General features: G+C 32.7%; 1 pseudogene across 1 annotated transcript; it reads right to left on the reverse strand.

Moving 5' to 3' along the window:
* Nucleotides 1-9,071: 9,071 nt before the first annotated feature.
* Nucleotides 9,072-13,555, reverse strand: LOC143578982 (polygalacturonase QRT2-like; annotated as a pseudogene). Its single transcript, XR_013143373.1, has 9 exons — nt 13,298-13,555; nt 13,041-13,172; nt 12,557-12,724; nt 11,693-11,713; nt 11,268-11,475; nt 10,723-10,804; nt 10,511-10,619; nt 9,397-9,513; nt 9,072-9,311 (listed from the first exon to the last, which is right to left on the reverse strand). The product of XR_013143373.1 is annotated as a polygalacturonase QRT2-like (transcript).
* Between the last annotated feature and the right edge of the window lie 4,499 nt (nt 13,556-18,054).

Raw genomic sequence — 18,054 nt, forward strand, 5'->3', positions numbered from 1 at the left:
ATGTTATTTTTGTGTGTAGGAAGATAGAGACAGAGAGAAAGAGAGAGAAGAGTTTGTTGTTTGTGTGTTTTATCAGCAGGAAGACACAACTCTTTGTCTACTGAAAAGAATAAAAAACATGTACACTTGTAGCCTTGTAGGTCCGGAATAATCTTGATTAACAATACTCATCTAGCACATGGAAACCAATGGTAAAATTTCATCCAAGGGCAAATCCGCTGGTATGGGTAAAATCATTTTTTCATTACTCCCCTATCCAACACTCTCCCAGTCGGTTCAAGCATCCAACACTCTCTCAATTGGTTCAGTAGGATCAGTTTTGCAATTCAAAGTGCGTGGCGGCGCAGCTTGTTGCCCGCTTACCTGCCCCTTTATTGTAATCGGATCCTTTTTATTATAATATAAAAATTAATGGATTAAAAAAATCACGATTTCAAGACCCAAGTTCATCATTGTGTAGCTCTTATCAAGAGCAAAGAATCATTAAAACATCAACTTGTTTCAAGGTCCAAAACCTTCGGATCTCATTTTCAAGTCTCGTAAGGTACGTTTTGGCTAAAAAGGAATAGTTGTTGGTTAAGAATTAATATAGGAAATTGCATAGTGATAGATCTAGCTCCTTTAATCCATAAAGCTATAAAACTTGAATTCAAATCGAGGCTTAGTTAATGATTTCGCAAAAGCTAGAATCTCGCATAAAAAGCATCTTGCAAAAATAGGGCATCTCTCAAAAATGGCATTTCGTATAGTAGGTATATTGCATAGAAAGTTGCTCGCAAAAGTAAGTATCTTGCACAATAGTCAATCTCGAAAACTATACATTTCGCAAAGACTAGGCGTCTCATAAAGCATGCATCTTGCAAAAACTAGGTAATTGTGAGATAGGTACTTTTGCGAGATGGGATGATATGCGAGATGGGCATTTCCGATATAGGACTTTTGCGAGATGGTCGTCTGTGAGATAATTATTATGAGACCAGCCAGGTTTGTGAGAGCAGTATAATTACGAGATCAGTAAATCTTGAGATCATAGGGTTTTGCGTGATGGACTAAAAATGCGAAATAGAGATAAGTAATGTTTGTTCTTATACTTAGACCATGTACAGTTAGTTGTTCAGATGTCTAAATGTTCCAAGACTTGATAACGTGTTAAGCAGTTCATGTGAGTTTCTAGACCCCTTTTCCTTTAACGTTTTGTTGCTTTGTGCATACTCACAAAATGACTTTTAAAGTAATATCGGTTTTGGCCTTGTGTTTGAAATTTAATGAATAAGAAATTGTAATGAAAAGGTGATGTTTTAAGTAATGTGCAATGAATGTTTAGTTAGGTGTGATAATTAGGTGTTATGAAATTAATGTGTATGTGTATGTGCCGGTGTTGGGAATGACTATGAACCTTGTACGTATCATGAAAACTATATAAATGTGAATGTGTAATCCAAAACCCCTGTATGGCTTCTTCTATTTCTTGATAAAGAGAAATATGACCAAGAGTGGTTCGAATATATATATATATAAAGAATTTCTTTTTTTATACTTCTTACTATTAGATAGTGTCCATAAATCTCATAATAGGTCCCCAAAGATTCATAGTGAATTATTGTGTATGTACTGATATAGGGAAGGACTGCGAACCTTGTATGTACTATGTACATCAATGTGTGTGTGTGTGCCAGTATAGGGACGGACTGTGAACCTTTTGCGTACCGTAAAGTGAATGTAGTGATATAGGAATGACTATGAATCTTGTACGTACCATGAACCTGTAAACATATGGAAGGACTACGACCCTTGTACGTTTTCACAAATACGAGCATAGGGATATACTACAAACTACGAATGTACTCATGGTTAGAATGTGAATGCTAAAAATTTGAATGTGTGATATATGTTAAGTTGTGCATGATAGGGCAACTTATGTAGCATATGTATATTTTATCATATGAAATTATGAATGTTAACGAATGGATAAAGATAACATGTCCACCTATGTTAAACCAGAACTCACTTAGAATAATTAACTTTTAGTGTACGCACAGGTTAATGCATGAGGACGTGAGGAGTTGACCATTGGCAACTATCCAAACAAACAAATTCCATCCATAGTTGAGAGTTTTTTGTTTATGTCTATGTTCTTGCGATAAGTTTCTATGTATGAATTATCGAATGTTAAATATTAGTTCTACTGCAATGAAAGTGTTCTCTGATTATAATTGTGTTCATGAGTAAGTCCACCTATTATAGGGAACCTAGATCGAGGCCCTTACACTTCAATCCTTGATGTAGAATCTTCATTAAACACTTTGATGATTTAATCATACTTATTCTAGGGCCAATATTATATATTGTTTTTAAGATTGTATATGTCATTTTATTTTTCTTTAGTCGGTGTAGTACATACTCGGTACATCTATTTTGTAAGTTTATTGTGTAAACTTTGGAGAAATGGGGACCCTATATCAAGGGCACTTTACCCATTTCTCCATAGCCTTTTCTAACTCTTCACAACTTAAGAAAATAAATTCTCTCACCCACTTCTCTCCTTTTCTCTCTTTTGGAAAATAAACCAAACAAACTAAGATCTGAGATCCGAGTGTCGGTGATTTCCGCTAACCAACAACACGGATTGATCCGAGTCAAGTCTTGAGATCCATCTAGAGGACCTACAAGTGGTATTAGAGCTTTCGGCTTGACTTTTTGTGGTTTTCGGGTCAAACTTTTCGGATTTTGATCTTAGTTTTTGTTGGATTTGAGGTTGATTTCGTGTTACTCGCCTCTTTTGGAGTCCCTTACTCCTTGGAAATACACGAGAATCACCAAATCTAGGTTTTTAGTGTTTTAAGTTTTGTGTCTGAGCTCAGATTCGGCTTAAAAACTCAGATCTAGGCCGATTTATTGATTTTTAGACTAAAGTCTTTTTGACTTATTGGAAGTTTGGGTGTTATATTCTCAAAAAAAAAAATCGCATTGGGTACTGTAGCAGTCGCTTCCGAGGTACTGTAGCAATCGCCGGGGGGGGAGGGGGGGGGGGGTACTGTAGCAAATCGTTTCGCTTCGCACGGGGCTGTTGTAGCAACCGCTTCGCTTCGCACGGGTACTGTAGCATTCGCTTCTTATCGGGTACTGTAGCAACTCATGCGAAACACTGTAGCAACTCGGTACTGTAGCAACTCATGCGAAACACTGTAGTGACTCGGTACTATAGCAACTCATGCGAAACACTGTAGCGACTCGGCACTGTAGCAACTCGGTACTGTAGCAAAAAAAAACGTAAAATTTTTTTCTCTTTCAAAAAAAAAAATCTAATCGAGTTAAAAAAAATGTCTTACGAACCTAAGCTTGGAGGAAATCTGGATATGGGAGAAAGCCGAAAGGAAATATTGAAAAGAGAATTCGACATGTTTACACATATTAAAGGAGAATCAGTTTCCTCTCTCATCAACAGATTTGAGTCACTCGTCACCAAGATGAGAAGTGTCGGTATTATCAATGGTTTGTTTCAGATCAACATGTAGCTGTTGAATTCACTGCCTTATACATGGAGCATCAATGTGGTTACCATCAAAAGAACCACAAATCTGTATACCATGACACTCTCAGAGTTGGCTTCTACCATCAAGTCTTTTGAAATAATGAAAGATAAGCTCCAAATAAACAATCAGTCCAAAGAAAATAAAGTTGGGACAAGTAATAAAGTTGGGACAAGTGCTGCCGGTAAAAGTAGTCATGCATGTCCTATCATTCCCGACACATCACCAGCTGATGAGGTAAATCACAATCTTTGTTCTCAAGCATGCATCAACAAAGTCACATACTATAGAAATCATAAAGACGAAGTTTTGAAAGAAAATGCAAAACTTCGTCAGTTAAATGCTGAATATGTAAAAGCTGACAAGATCTACGTTGAAAAGATTAAAACTCATCACGATGATGTAGCTAATCTTAGACTTGAAATTTTTCGAGAAAAGCATAATGTCATTTATTATAAAGACATAATTAATGATTTAAAAGAAGAAATTAAGAAATTAAAACTCGAAGTTTCTGATAAGAAAGAAAAGGAAAAACAAGTCGAAAGATTTGAGGCATCATCTAAGAAGTTAGATGATCTTATTGGAGCCCAGAGAAGTACTAAAGTTAAAGCGGTGTTGGGGTACGATTACACTGCCGTACCACCACCATTCAATGATAACTACACTAGTTTGCCCCACTTTAGCTATAATACTTTTCCAGAGGAAGAATGGAATACGGGGTTGGTAGAATACCAAAGCCTGTGAAATTTGTTCCTGCTGCCTCTCAAACTGCTGCTCTAGTCCCATCATCTGATAAATCTGACATCAATGTGTCTTGTGTAGCAGCTGGTGATTAAATGGTGGTGAATGTGGGACGGTTAACCTGGGTTGTAAGCTAAAAGGAAAGTTAGAACCACGTTTTGAATCATGTGTGGATCTAACCAAAACTATTAACAATCCAGTTTGTAATAAAATTTGTGAATCCATGTTGGGAAGTTTAAAGTCAAGGTCAAATTATGTATTTTGTGAAAATTCAAGTGATGATAGTTGTACAAATGTTTGCAATGAAAATGAATGTTCTTCTTCTGACTCAGATTATGAAACCGTTTGTGATGAAACTTTTGTTGAAAAATGTGTCAACGAAAGTAGCCTGTTGAGGTGAACATATCAAGTTGTTCATCATCAAGTTGTGAGACTGAGGATAATTCATGTAAAAGCAAAGTTTTTGAAAATGAAAAGGCAAGTACTTCTTGTAAATATGTTCCACCAAATAAACGATCATTTTCTCAAACAACCAATCAATCAAGAGATCCTCAGTCATACAACTTCTGTGACAACAACTACTATGGTCATTATCAAAAAAATTTTGTTGATCTATATTACACAAATGTGTTTTATAATCATGTTCCTTTCCAAGGATCACCTTTCCCACCGCACCAACCACATTATAGTTCAGACGAGTTCTATGGCACTCCTAGGAGAAAGTGCTTTTTTGTGTGGTCACTCTTCTCACCTTGCAAGACATTGCAAGCACTGGTTCAAGCAACAGCTTGATATTCAAAGGCGGCTTAGTCAGTCCCCAAAAAGAGCTTTTAGTAGCCCTGATTCAAGGACTGATCAAGCTGATAGTGAACCTAGTGAAATGGATGTGAGATCCAAAGTAAATAAATTAAAACACAAAAAGAAACATTTTTGGAAAACCAAGAAGGATAAAATCAAAAAGGATCCAAAGACTGTAAAGTCTGAGGATTTACCAAAAACAGTTTCAAAAGCAAGAAAAGAGAAGTCCAAAATTGCCAAAACCAAGGAACATGTTTTTGCTTGGATTCCTAAGGACCGCTCTTCATCAAGTGAGCTTCCAACAAGAAATAAATGGTTTTCAGGAAATAAAATCAAGTTTGGTCGATTTACGGTTGACCTTCCCGGGACAAAAGTATCCCGGGAACCGATGTCTATTTGAACGTTTAGTGCATGCAGGGTCAATCAAGGAGGACTATCAATAGTATTAGGTACTTAGATAGTGATTGCACCCGGCATATGATGGGAGACGAACTCTTGTTATTTGATGCTAAACCATTTGATGGCGGATTCGAGTCTTTCATAAGCGACATGGGAGGACAAACCTCATGGAAGGGAAGCCTGGTTTAAATGGTTCAACAACAACTTTTTGAGCGTTTCTCAAACCAACCTCGTCCAACTGCTTCTCTCAAGTGATGGATCCAGCATCAGCTGTTGGATCTCGGTTTGAATCTCTTCAACTTTGTCATACAATGTGATAATGCATGCTTAAGATAGTCAATCTGACAACAACTTTGCTAACCTTTTCACTAAAACCATCGATCATGCTCGATTTGAATTTCGGGTCGAATAGATCGGCATGATCAATTTTGATTAAAGCAAACTATCTATCTTTTTGTATATAAAATTGTAAATATTTTTCAAATATGTCACAATTTTAGAGGGAGAAAATGAGTTAAGTTTAACTCACCAAAAAGATTTTCAATTCATCTTAAGAAAAGCAAAACCAAATCATTCGATTTACCAAAAAGACTTTATCTTACTTTTAAGAAAATCTAAAAGGAATTGTCCCGTTTAGAGAGAGCTCCTGCTTAGAGGGAGTCGGATATTTAAAATTTTTAAAATTTTGAGAAATTGATCTGACCATTGGAAAATGATAAGAAATTATCTCTAACGATTCTAGCACATGAAAAGAGTAGATAAAAAGCCAACAAGATCATTGCTTGATGTGTAGATAGGCTTGACAAATGAGTAAGTGTCATAGTGATATAAACTTAAATATATGCCTATGCTAGTGGTTACAGGTTATGAAGCGGTTGCCGACTCCAACTAAAGTCATATTAATGAAGGCTAAAATGTAATTAAACATGTCATACCCAAGCCTCTCTTTACCTTATCACAGTTGCCTTATGAAAAATTAGTGTCATTTTTAATTTTTATTGAGTCAAGAAAGGAGTCAAGTAAAGCGTCAAGAAAAGCAAGAAAAAGAAAAACAAAAGAGTCAGAAAAGAAAAAGAAAAATCAAGAAAAAGAGTCAGTTCTAGGAATTTTAACTTCTGCGTTATTTCTTCATTTATTTTGATTCAAGCCTTGGACTTTCTCCTACGCGATAATATGGTATTATCCAACCTGATTGTTAAGGCCCTGAATCTTCTGCTTTGTTTTATTTTCTTTCTTTTGTTCAAGCCTTGGACTTTCTCTGCGCGATAATATGGTATTATCCGACCTGATTGTTATGGCCTGAACTTCTGCTTTATTTTAATCTTTCTAGATCGTGTTAAGTGTACAAAGTTTCAAGTGCACAAAGTCAAAGTGTTGAGTGTGTTAATAAGATTACTGTGATCAACTAAGAAAGGTTTAAGTCAAGTTGAGGTGACATGTGAAAGCAAATTAAGCCCGAGGTATGATGGAGTCCGTAATTTGTCGGATTAAATGGGGACCACACAAGCATTGTGCTTAATTGTACCTTAACGTATCATGTTCACATCAAAATACTTGTTAAGTTTAAAGTTGACAAATTATATCTACAATCGACTTTGGGTTCTTGGCATAATAATGTCCAAATAGAAGTGTGATCTAGAACGTTAACAGATAATGTGATTCCCTGTTGTGATCTTTCTCACAAAAATATTAAATTTGTTAGAAAATTCTGTAAATATTATTGATATATAATATTAATTTTATCTTTACTCCTATCTTTTATTGTTTATTTTGATTTTGTTTTATTTATGTTTCAACTTCAAAACATTATGTATATATTTTCACTATTTTAAAATATATGAAAATGCCAAAAAGATTTTAAGTTTTTATTATGTTCGTACATATTTTATTAAACCTTGTTTTATTCAAAATAATGTGTTTTGTTGTTAAGATCGTCCATGCAATGTTTGTTGGAAATCTGGGACTTAAACAAATCATTTACAAGTTGAGAGACTGAAATTGGGAGGGTCTGTGAACAAATTCTTCTTTGACCCTCGAGATGGTCTGTGAACGAATCTTATTCGTTCTAAGTTTTGTGCAGTTATACATGGACAGGTAGATCAAGTCTGCTTGGAGTTGCAGATGTTGAAGCACTTAAAAGAAAACGAGAACGTGAAAGTTGGTGGTTGAACCTAAAAAGGAACTGATTGTATCTGAAGACAAGGAAAGAAACCAGTCGGCTCAAGAAAGTCAACAAGAGAAAATTAGATGTCGAGCCTCCCGCATCTGATGTTTCTAAAATTTGTTGTTGCCGATCCTTCCCAGAAAATAAGATTGAAGTTCAAGTCTATAAGACTGGAAAATAAAGAACTGTTCAAGATCCAATCTGGTTCAAGATCCTGGATCAAGACAAGTACTAAGTTTCAAGAAATAAAGACGAAGCAAAGAACTTGACGAATGTTCCACGACATACTTAATCCTAGAGGGAGATTGTAAGGCCAATATTATATATTGTTTTTAGGATTGTATATTTCGTTTTATTTTGCTTTAGTCGGTGTAGTACGTACTCGGTACGTTTATTTTGTAAGTTTATTGTGTAAACTTTGGAGAAATAGGGACCCTATATAAAGGGCACTTTACCCATTTCTCCATAACCTTTTCTAACTCTTCACAACTTAAGAAAATAAATTCTCTCACCCACTTCTCTCATTTTCTCTCTTTTAGAAAATAAACCAAACAAACTAAGATCCGAGATCCGAGTGTCGTTGGTGATTTCCGCTAACCAACAACACGGATTGATCCGAGTCAAGTCTTGAGATCCATCTAGAGGACCTACATTAGTGACAAATGATGATTAATCAATTGTTAAGGGACATGTGTGTGACATATAGCATCAATGATAAACTAATACTTTTTAATATCATATTAGACTAATTTAGTCATTATCAAAACAATAAAGGTTGATTAAAGTTAAACCATTATTTTCCCAACAAGTATAACTTAAAGGATTATGTCGATAACATGCGAGTAATTTGTTTGTCGGCACTCCGTCGCTTTGGTATTCAATGTTAATCTATCAAGAATGATCATTTTGGATGATCTTACAAAAGTTTTCAACCATCCTTGTGCAAACTTGTGCTCCGTTGATCCCTCTTGCAAGTCCTTAGTGATCTGTCGCAAATGACATTACCCACGATCATATTTCTGATGACCATGTACCGACAGTTTTGTGTGAGTAACAACCATTACCAACGGATTTAGTCATTGTTTATTGTACTTCTTTGTTTACTAGTGTGCACGTGAGACTTAGAAAAGTCGCTAAGAGTATTTGTATTATGACTAACACAATATTACAATAGTCTTTGGATCAACGCATTTATCACAAACATAAATGTATACTAAAGTCATGTTTGGCATTGAGTTTGAAAACAAATATTGACTTATTGGCCTCTTGAGAACAAATTTTTAACATTGTCAAAATAACTAAAATAAAAGGGACTTTTGTGATTGCCAAATACTTTTTTAACTTATTGACTTTTTGAAAAAAACCAATAAGTTAATAAGTTGTTTTCAAACTTAATCCAAAACATGTCCTAAATATTTTACAAATCCTTCTCATTTTCGTAGGTTCTAAACTTTCAATCATTAGCAACGCGGAACAACTTTCCCTCTTGTCGTTAACATGATATTCGAACATGACGCTTTCATGTCTCCCTCGTTCCCTTGACGATTTAGAACAATATTCTCCAACAAAACCGCTTTGCATGGGAATGTCCTGCTACAATTAAAGTTTATGGCTACTTCCGAATTACTTGTTCCTCTTATGTTCCTATAAACAACATTTTGCATTTGTACCGCAGAATACTGCCAACAAAACATCATAAACTAATGAATATGTGAATCAAATGAATGAGAAGATAAAGAATGTGTTATGGCTCGGAGTTGTAACCTGTTCTGGGCATTCTTCTTCGCGATCACAATAGTTTTGATCTACTATAATTGGATTAGTCACATTATGCATTATGATGTTTTGGAATCTAATATTTTTGGCATATCCAGACCCTCCCTGCATTAATAATGATAACTAGTTAGTTACATTATTAATTCTTGGTAGAAGTTAATTGCAAATATATTCTTAGTGATGTTAATTTAGTTGAAGGGTATTAAACAGGTTGCACTTATAGAGAGATCTTTACATGAACAAGTCACTTTAGGAAGATGGATACACCAAGAACTCGATCGTAAATTATGATAGATTGATGATTAATACGAATTAACACAACTTATGTATCCTCAAGCTCATCATACATGGTTGTTTATAAATTTTTTTTTGTAACCTTTTGTATATCACTACTGTAAATTTACAACTATACAACTAAAAATTCTATAACTTGATACTCGTTTTTTCTTGACTTTAAACTAGTGTACAGTTTCCAACAGTCGTACATAAAACACATTAAAAATAATTATGAGTGTCTAAATCTGTGAACCCCACAAATTAACCCAAACTTGATTCATTTAGCTAAGCATATTTTTTATTTCGACGTGAAGTTGATCCAAGCCCACTCATGATTATCAGGGCCGACCCTAAGGGGGGCTGGGTGGTCGGCGGCCACAGGCCCGACACCCCGCTAGGCCCGTTTTTTTTTTAAATTATATGTATTTTTATTAAAACAATATGTATATTTGGTGTTTAAACTTAATTGCATAACCACTAGCTTGGTCTAGTGGCAAAGGGGTATTACTCCCAACCAAAAGGTTATTTATGGGTTCTAGTCTACAAAAAGTTTTTTACACGCCCTAAATTATAACCAAGTAAGCTCATATCAAAATTAAATTGTTTAAACTCAACAAAATACTTCTTTTAATTAAGGCCTAAAAAATTTTCGTCTTCGACCCAAAATTTTTTTGCTTTCTCGATTGGATTTGTGTTTGCCTAATGATATTTAGAAAGTATTTTAAGTATATGAGATGTATTGTTTTTTAAACAATATAGAATAAACATAAAAATTTATTGACTTTAATATAAAGTATAAAAGGAATTAGGAGGAAAGGTGGATTACCTGCCAACTTTTAATTCTGACTCCGTTTGTGGTATTTGAAATTATTGCTTGATCAACTAATATATTTGACACTCTGTCCTCTGAATTGTTCTTTCCCAAACTTCCAATACTGAAAATATTTTCCAAATATATGATTACTTGATTTTAAAATAAATAAATATTTCTAACATTAAAATATTATGACATAAAGCACGTTGAAGAAAATATTGGACCTGATTCCATGACCTGGACCACATGTAAGTTTATTAACTACGATGTTTCGTGATCCATCTACGATTGAAACACAATCATCACCTGCAAATGATGTAATCCACAAAAATCATTTATTACCTCCTTCCTTCGTAAATAAACGTATAGCATTTTATAACCAATAATATGTTAAGAATTGTAAAAACCATTTAAACCAATCCACTGTATATTGTATATTATATCACTTGACTGCGTACATATAATTCAGTATTAATATGCATACAAATTAATTACTTTTAAATAACATGGTATTTGTAGTATTCTGCCTAAATGCATATACATGTTAACACATGTATATGCACAATTTCTTTAAATATAAAACAATAAGAAGAGGAGATAAAATAAAGGGTACGGATAAATTAAAAAAAAAAAAAAACAGTTTAGCTCCATTTTGTATGTGCGGTTATGTGGTTTTTTCAGTTCTCAACATAATAATACTGGTTATAAAACGAGCGTGACATGCTAACCAAAAATAACTCTTAAATTGCATAATTAATAAGCTACATACCTGTTCTCACGACAGAATTGAAGACCCGTACATTTTGAGAAGCAGTTATATGTATCCCATCAGTGTTGGGGCTATTAGCAGGTGCGATGATCCTAAGATTTGAAGCCATCACGTTTACTGAATTCTGGAAAGTTAAGTGCATTTGCTGGGGATTTTTAATCCTTATATTATTTACTCTCAAATTCGTGCAATTCTTGAAACTTACTGCCTGCAAATAAATACAATTTTCAATTCCAGAATATTAATTTATTTTATCCTAAGTTGCATATTTTGTTTAAGATCAGAGACACTTCCACCAAGATTGGTGTCAACTGACACTGGTTAAAAACTTTTATTGTGTTAAAACATCTATTAGTCTAGTGTTTAAAATATAATACTCGTTTTTATTTTACGCTCGCATAGTGGTTGAAGGGTTGCAAACGTACCGTTGGTGCACCTATGCAGGGCTGCAAACAAATATATCAAATAGTTAGAATTATATATTGTTGGAGAAATATAGTACAACCAAATTGAAATAGAATAAAAATCATTATTGTGAGAGTTCTAATACTATAGAAATATGCATGTTTTTTTTTCCTTTTTGGAAAACCTTATCTCTTGATTGTTTATTTTTCTTTCATTTCTTTTAACATAAACTAATCACAGTAGTTTTGAATTTTTTATCAACATTATATTTTGAAATTTTCAGATAGTTTATACTCCTCTAAAATGTCTAATATTATAATTATGTAATTTTTACATAATAAATAAAGAATTATGCCGTTCTTTTCAGTTACTAAAATTAAATATTTTTACATAATAAATAAAGAATTATGCCGTTCTTTTCAGTTACTAAAATTAAACACTTTTTTACATAATAAATAAAGGATTATGCCGTTCTCTTCAGTTACTAAAATTAAATAAGATATATTTTCAAGGAATATATAAATTAAAAGCCATATAAACTTGAAAAGTAAAATCAATATTATTAATTGCAATGATTATTAATTGCAAAAAAACAAATTTGGATCCATCACATGTATTTTCCTATCAAATTTTGGTTTTTGAATTTTGATGTGTACATATATTCAAGATATTGTATTTCAAAATTTTGGTTTATAACGGAATTCTATTTGTTAAGTATTTCCATCTTATATTACTGAGCTAGTCAATTAATTCGCCATTGGGTTATCCCTATCCCGGGTAGCCGGGTTTTACCCATTAGTCGTTTTAAAAAAAATATTATTATTGGTGGTTTCTTGGAAATTTTGTCATACATAATGAAAAGTGGAAACTTAACCGTTACTTACTTGAGTTTCATCAATTTTGCAAGATTTAATCCACCAAATTCTTCCATTTCCATTAATGGTTCCTCCTCCTTCCACAGTAAACTCTTCAAGATCTTCAAACACGATCCAATGTCTTCGGTCTTCTTCGTAGTCAGATCGATGCGAAGAAGCTTTGATTGTCCCATAAATCTTGTTTATTGAACCAATAAAAGAAAAACATTTTGTATCATCAAAATGGCATGAATTTGCAGTTTCAAAACTTAGGTCACTAACAGATATTGTTTAGCTCCGAGATTAAATCTGACAAGGATTTGTTACATCACAGTTCTGGTCAGTTGTATTATTCATAATAATATTCTTTGATCACAACAGTGTGTTCATTTATTTAATCAGCTTTCATATAACTCAAGTTTAAATGTATATAGCATGTGGATGCTTACATACATATATACATATACACACACATACATGCATTCATAATTCATAAATACATACATGCAATTACCTTGACTTTGAAATTAGGATTACAAGGACCAGAAAATGTGATGGGCTTAAGATGATACACTTAGTTTCTAGGAACCACAAACTCAGTGCCTTGAAAAGAACTACAAGCACTCCTCCATGCTTCCATAAATGCCTAGAAAGTAAAAATTAAAAAACCATTTTAATTTAATTATGAGAACATGCCATATATCATAAAAGCAAGGGGCAACACATGCTTCATCATGTGTTTTGTTGCTACGGATTTTATATCGAACATACCGCAGAATCATCGTAGCCGTTAGCCATGGCTCCATAATGGTCGACATTGACCCGCCGCAGCTTGGACCAGCCTTGTGGCAATAGGTTTCTTGTTGGTTTGATAGGGTGGTGGATTTTGTAAGAAGAACATAAGAAGGTTGACCCCAACATTGTTAGTAGTATAACCAAGTGCTTATGTAGATACATTTCTTGGCTCAAAGGACCCACTTAGAGAGATATAAAGAGAGAGCTATGGAGTTGAAATTCTATGTTGTTATGGACATATATATACATACACACACATATATATATATATATATAGAGAGAGAGAGAGAGAGAGAGAGAGAGGGAGAAAGTGAAACAAGAAAAAATGATGGCTTTATTAGTTAAGAAAATGTGGATCATGATGAGGGTATGGAGTTAGAATGTAAGGTGGTTAAAGGCTAGCAATAACTTGAGGGACAATGTTATGTTATGCAATTGTGTTTACTTTTATGTTTCTAACTCTTTCGGTATTTTAAAATAAGAATTTATTTGTATACCAATAAAGGTGATCTTTTTAGTCTTTAATAAGTATTTTTTACACCTTTATTATCCATAAAAGATGTGAAAGCGTTTAGTTGAGATGATGGGGTAATGGTGGAAAAGGAAAATATTAATAGTGTATTTATCACTTTTTATTCTCTCATTTTAAAAGTTTAATAATAATAATTAGGTTTTAACAAAAGTTTAAATTCGCACACAATAAATATTATTATTAACAAGTATATAAAAGTTAGGTGTTAAAAACTTAAAACTTTAGCATCTTATCAAGAATAATAAGCAAACAACATTTTCGGTTGATGAATTCACTACGTGTCACCTGCTAGAAAATGAAAAATAAAAAGTTTACTGTGTGTCGATCATGTAAATGAAGGCAAAAACGGCAATATTATATTTTTATAAATGTTCTAAATTGATCACTTCAAGTATATATAATTTTGTAAAATTAAATTTTTGCTTAACTTGCATAATTATTTGAATTAGAAAAATGTGATACATGTAAAAACTAGTGAGACATTAATAATAATAATAATATTAATAATAATAATTGAATATTTTTACTAACAACGCATACATATTACATAGTTTACGGCACTTTGGGTCAACTCGATTTGGGTGGAATTGCAAGTTGATTATGTGTGGAAATTAACTCTTTAATTGTAATATACCTAATATTTTAATAATTCAGAAATTATAATAGACTTTTGTTGTCATTTATTTCATATGTCTATCTACCTCTATTAAAACAAAAACATTCCAAGTGTTATTCAATTAGATTGGTTTTTATGGTAGGGTTTCGGAGCACCTCAACAGTGTCACATCATCATCATGTTATAGTCACGGGGCTTCGAAGCTTGCTCCGCTATGGTTTAATAATTGAAGCCCCTTGGGCGCCCCAATATATATATATATATGAGAAGTATAGTTTGAAAACCCTTTTGAGTTGAGAAAACCCGTGAAAACCCTATATAACATCGTTTTTTTTTTTTTACATGTAATATATATTGTTACATTTAATACAAACATCAAAAACATAAAAAAAATGTTTTGCTATTTTTTTTTACATTTTTTTAGTAATTTTTATATATGTTTTCAGGAGAGAGAAAATGTAAATAAACTTTTACATTTTTTATTAACTTTAATCGTGAACCACAAAATTTAATATTTAATTAAAAACATATGGTTGATAATGAGTTTCTAAAGTTTTTACAATTTAAGTAGGTTTTTATTCTAACCTAACCCTATATACACACACATACATATATATATATATATACATATGTGTGTGTGTGTGAGAGAGAGAGAGAGAGATGGAGAAAGAGATGGCCCACCCACACATCTTTCACGCCGTTCAGAATCTCTCCCCCCCCCCCCCCTCGGGGCAGTGTTCCTCCCCCTTTCGCGCTCACTTTCTCCCTCTTCCGCGCCCCATAACAGAGAATCTTAAAGTAGTCAATTATGATACCACCTAATATTATTACTATTTATAGAATTACTAACAAAGTTACAAATATAACTTTAAATGTTGTATTAAATGAGGTTTTTATATATTTATAAATTATAAAATTTTATTTATCATTATTTATCTTATGAATCATAAGGTATGCTATTATGTATGTTATTAAATTTAACTTTTTTATTCTATTTTTTTAACCACCCGTGTATTACATTGGTTATTTCCTAGTTTCTTAGTAATTTATCTTAGAAATAATCATTTATATAATTTAACTAATTATACTAAATTGTATATTATTTATTTCATTAACGTCTTGTTATTACCTTAAATGCATATCAAAGTATTTTTAGTTAAGTTCGCGTCATTAAATGATAGAATAAATTCAATTCAATACACTTATACATTCTTTAACAGCAAATGTTTTCACCTAAAATTAAGTTAAACCTGTTGATTAGCTAAGTTGGCAAGACAGGCTCACCAACCAAAACAATTCGGTTTGGTTTGGTTCGGCTTTTTTACATGGAATCATAACAATAGTTCTTTCAAATTTCAAATAAACGGTGGGCTTAAAAAATTACTCATAACCGAATGGAACGGTTAAGTTGGCTGACTTCGGTCGGTTTCAACGGTTTTATGCATAAAAGTACTTGTATAGTACACCATGATTTCTTGTTTAGAATTAATCGCTTATCAAGCGTAATAATTATTCAAATAAATTGGCCTAGACTATAATAATAATATTAATATTAATAATTTTAGGGTTTTAACTTTTTAACATGGGATTTTATCAATAGTTTAATCCTAACTTATGATTGATAAATAAATATCTAGATATACATTGTAAACGTATACAAAAATACAACATAGATCGTGTTACTTGAAAATAAGGGGTCAACGGTGTTAGTTTGGCCGTTAGACAAAATCCCATTAACGGCCCAGGAGTTGGGTTAGACTCCATTTGCTGCTGTTGGTTGAATTTTGACTTTGACGTTGACTAAAGGTAGGCATAAGATCACTTCACAAATTACAAATTCTTGTTAAGAAGCATTATTGTATGTTCATATACTTGACTTAATTAAAAAATTAGAAATTTTTAATCAAGTTGTATTTTCAATGACGTCATATCATTTCTTAAATAATTTTAGTTTTTTTCTGTCTATGTTGTCTACTTTATTTTCTATACTATATTACATATTTTAGAACCCGTGTAATATACAGGATTATTTAAATAATAAAATTAAGCAATAAGTCTGTATTGTATGTAGAAAAAATGTGTTAGCATCTATGTTTCTATCATTATGTGAACAAATTAGAACATCAAATCAAAAGATGATGCTGACCAGGTGTTGAATTTTATTGTACACAAATTGATTTTATTAGTATCATGAAGTGATGTTCCTTAAAAAGATTGAACTTAACAAAAAAAGCAAACAAAAAACAAATGCATGTGTTAAAACATACCTGAGAATGCTCCTGTTGAAAATTTCATTATCAGTATCATATATGTATAGTTGAGAGAATTTTGGTTATCAATTTATGGCAAAAGACTTCCCATACAACGATATGTTCTGATCGCTCAGCCTAAATATAAACGGAGTGTTACCTTTATTGATAAATTTATCAATTTTACCACATATAGAGGGAAAGGGTAACATTAAATTGTTAAGACGGATGCTCTTCAAGAACAACTTGTTTTTTTTATTTACATCATGAAAAAGATTTAGATAACTTTGAGGGGTTTCTTTATAGTTTGGTGCACGACTTTGCCATAATGACAACATAAAAAATAAAAGGTTAACCTGTTCACTCATTGTCAATGTTTCGCTTCATTGGCCTTAGTTCAACATGAGATCCTTTACATAAAATATCTTGATCACCACCGAAAGAAAAGTCAATGTTGGCACATATTTTACAAAATGTTAGAAACATCTATATTATAAGAATAATTGAATTTTAATAATTTATATTTACACTGTAACCAATGATAATCGTAACTTTTACTTTTGTTGCCAAAATAAATCCCGATAGCATATTAAAAGTACTAGCCCATAAGAATCCTTAACCTTAATCCTACGCCTCCCCACAGGCTTCTATCCCGCATCATGTCATTTGAGAGGTGCAACTTTAGCAAATTTTGTCTAATCCGCTCATCTAAGTCAATTTGGGTCTGTCTCTACCCTTCTTTCTCGCTATATTGAGAGCTTTCACTACTCTAACCAACATACATAACCGCCTCTTTAAAAGCCCAAACCATCTCAATCTCTCCTTTATATTAGCCCAAGACTAGACTTGGTTATTAACCAACCTACTAACCAAACCAAAAACAATCACTCTAACCAAAGCAATGACAAATCCTAAAAATGTTTTTGAATCTAGGGGTATCCTAAAATTTGGTCAACTAAATTCAATACATAAAACAAAAACAAAAAAAAATTATACTAATTCACAGTTCGTCGACTAAGTTGAGAGATAGCCTAGGCTATCTATCCCTAATCTCTCAATGGCTCTGCCCTTGAACCGAAGTAACCTAACATTTTCGGTTATCGGTTATGAAGAGTATTCAAAAAGCGAAAATCTATTATAGGTTTCGGTTTTAGGAAAAAACCAAACCGATCTGCTCACCCTACCTTCCACCCTAATGAGTTGTGCATGCACATAAAGTTTGTAAGAACATAACGTATCATAGTAAAATAGTTTCATACACATACTTATACACGTGTTTGGCTGGTAAACACCCTTGATATCTTTATCAACAATAATAATTTTCTTGTCTTTATCA

The sequence above is a fragment of the Bidens hawaiensis genome, unplaced genomic scaffold, assembly GCF_021521415.1.
Source record: "Bidens hawaiensis isolate Kalapana, Puna unplaced genomic scaffold, B.hawaiensis_p1.1 tig00029414_1, whole genome shotgun sequence".
Classification (NCBI taxonomy): domain Eukaryota; kingdom Viridiplantae; phylum Streptophyta; class Magnoliopsida; order Asterales; family Asteraceae; genus Bidens; species Bidens hawaiensis.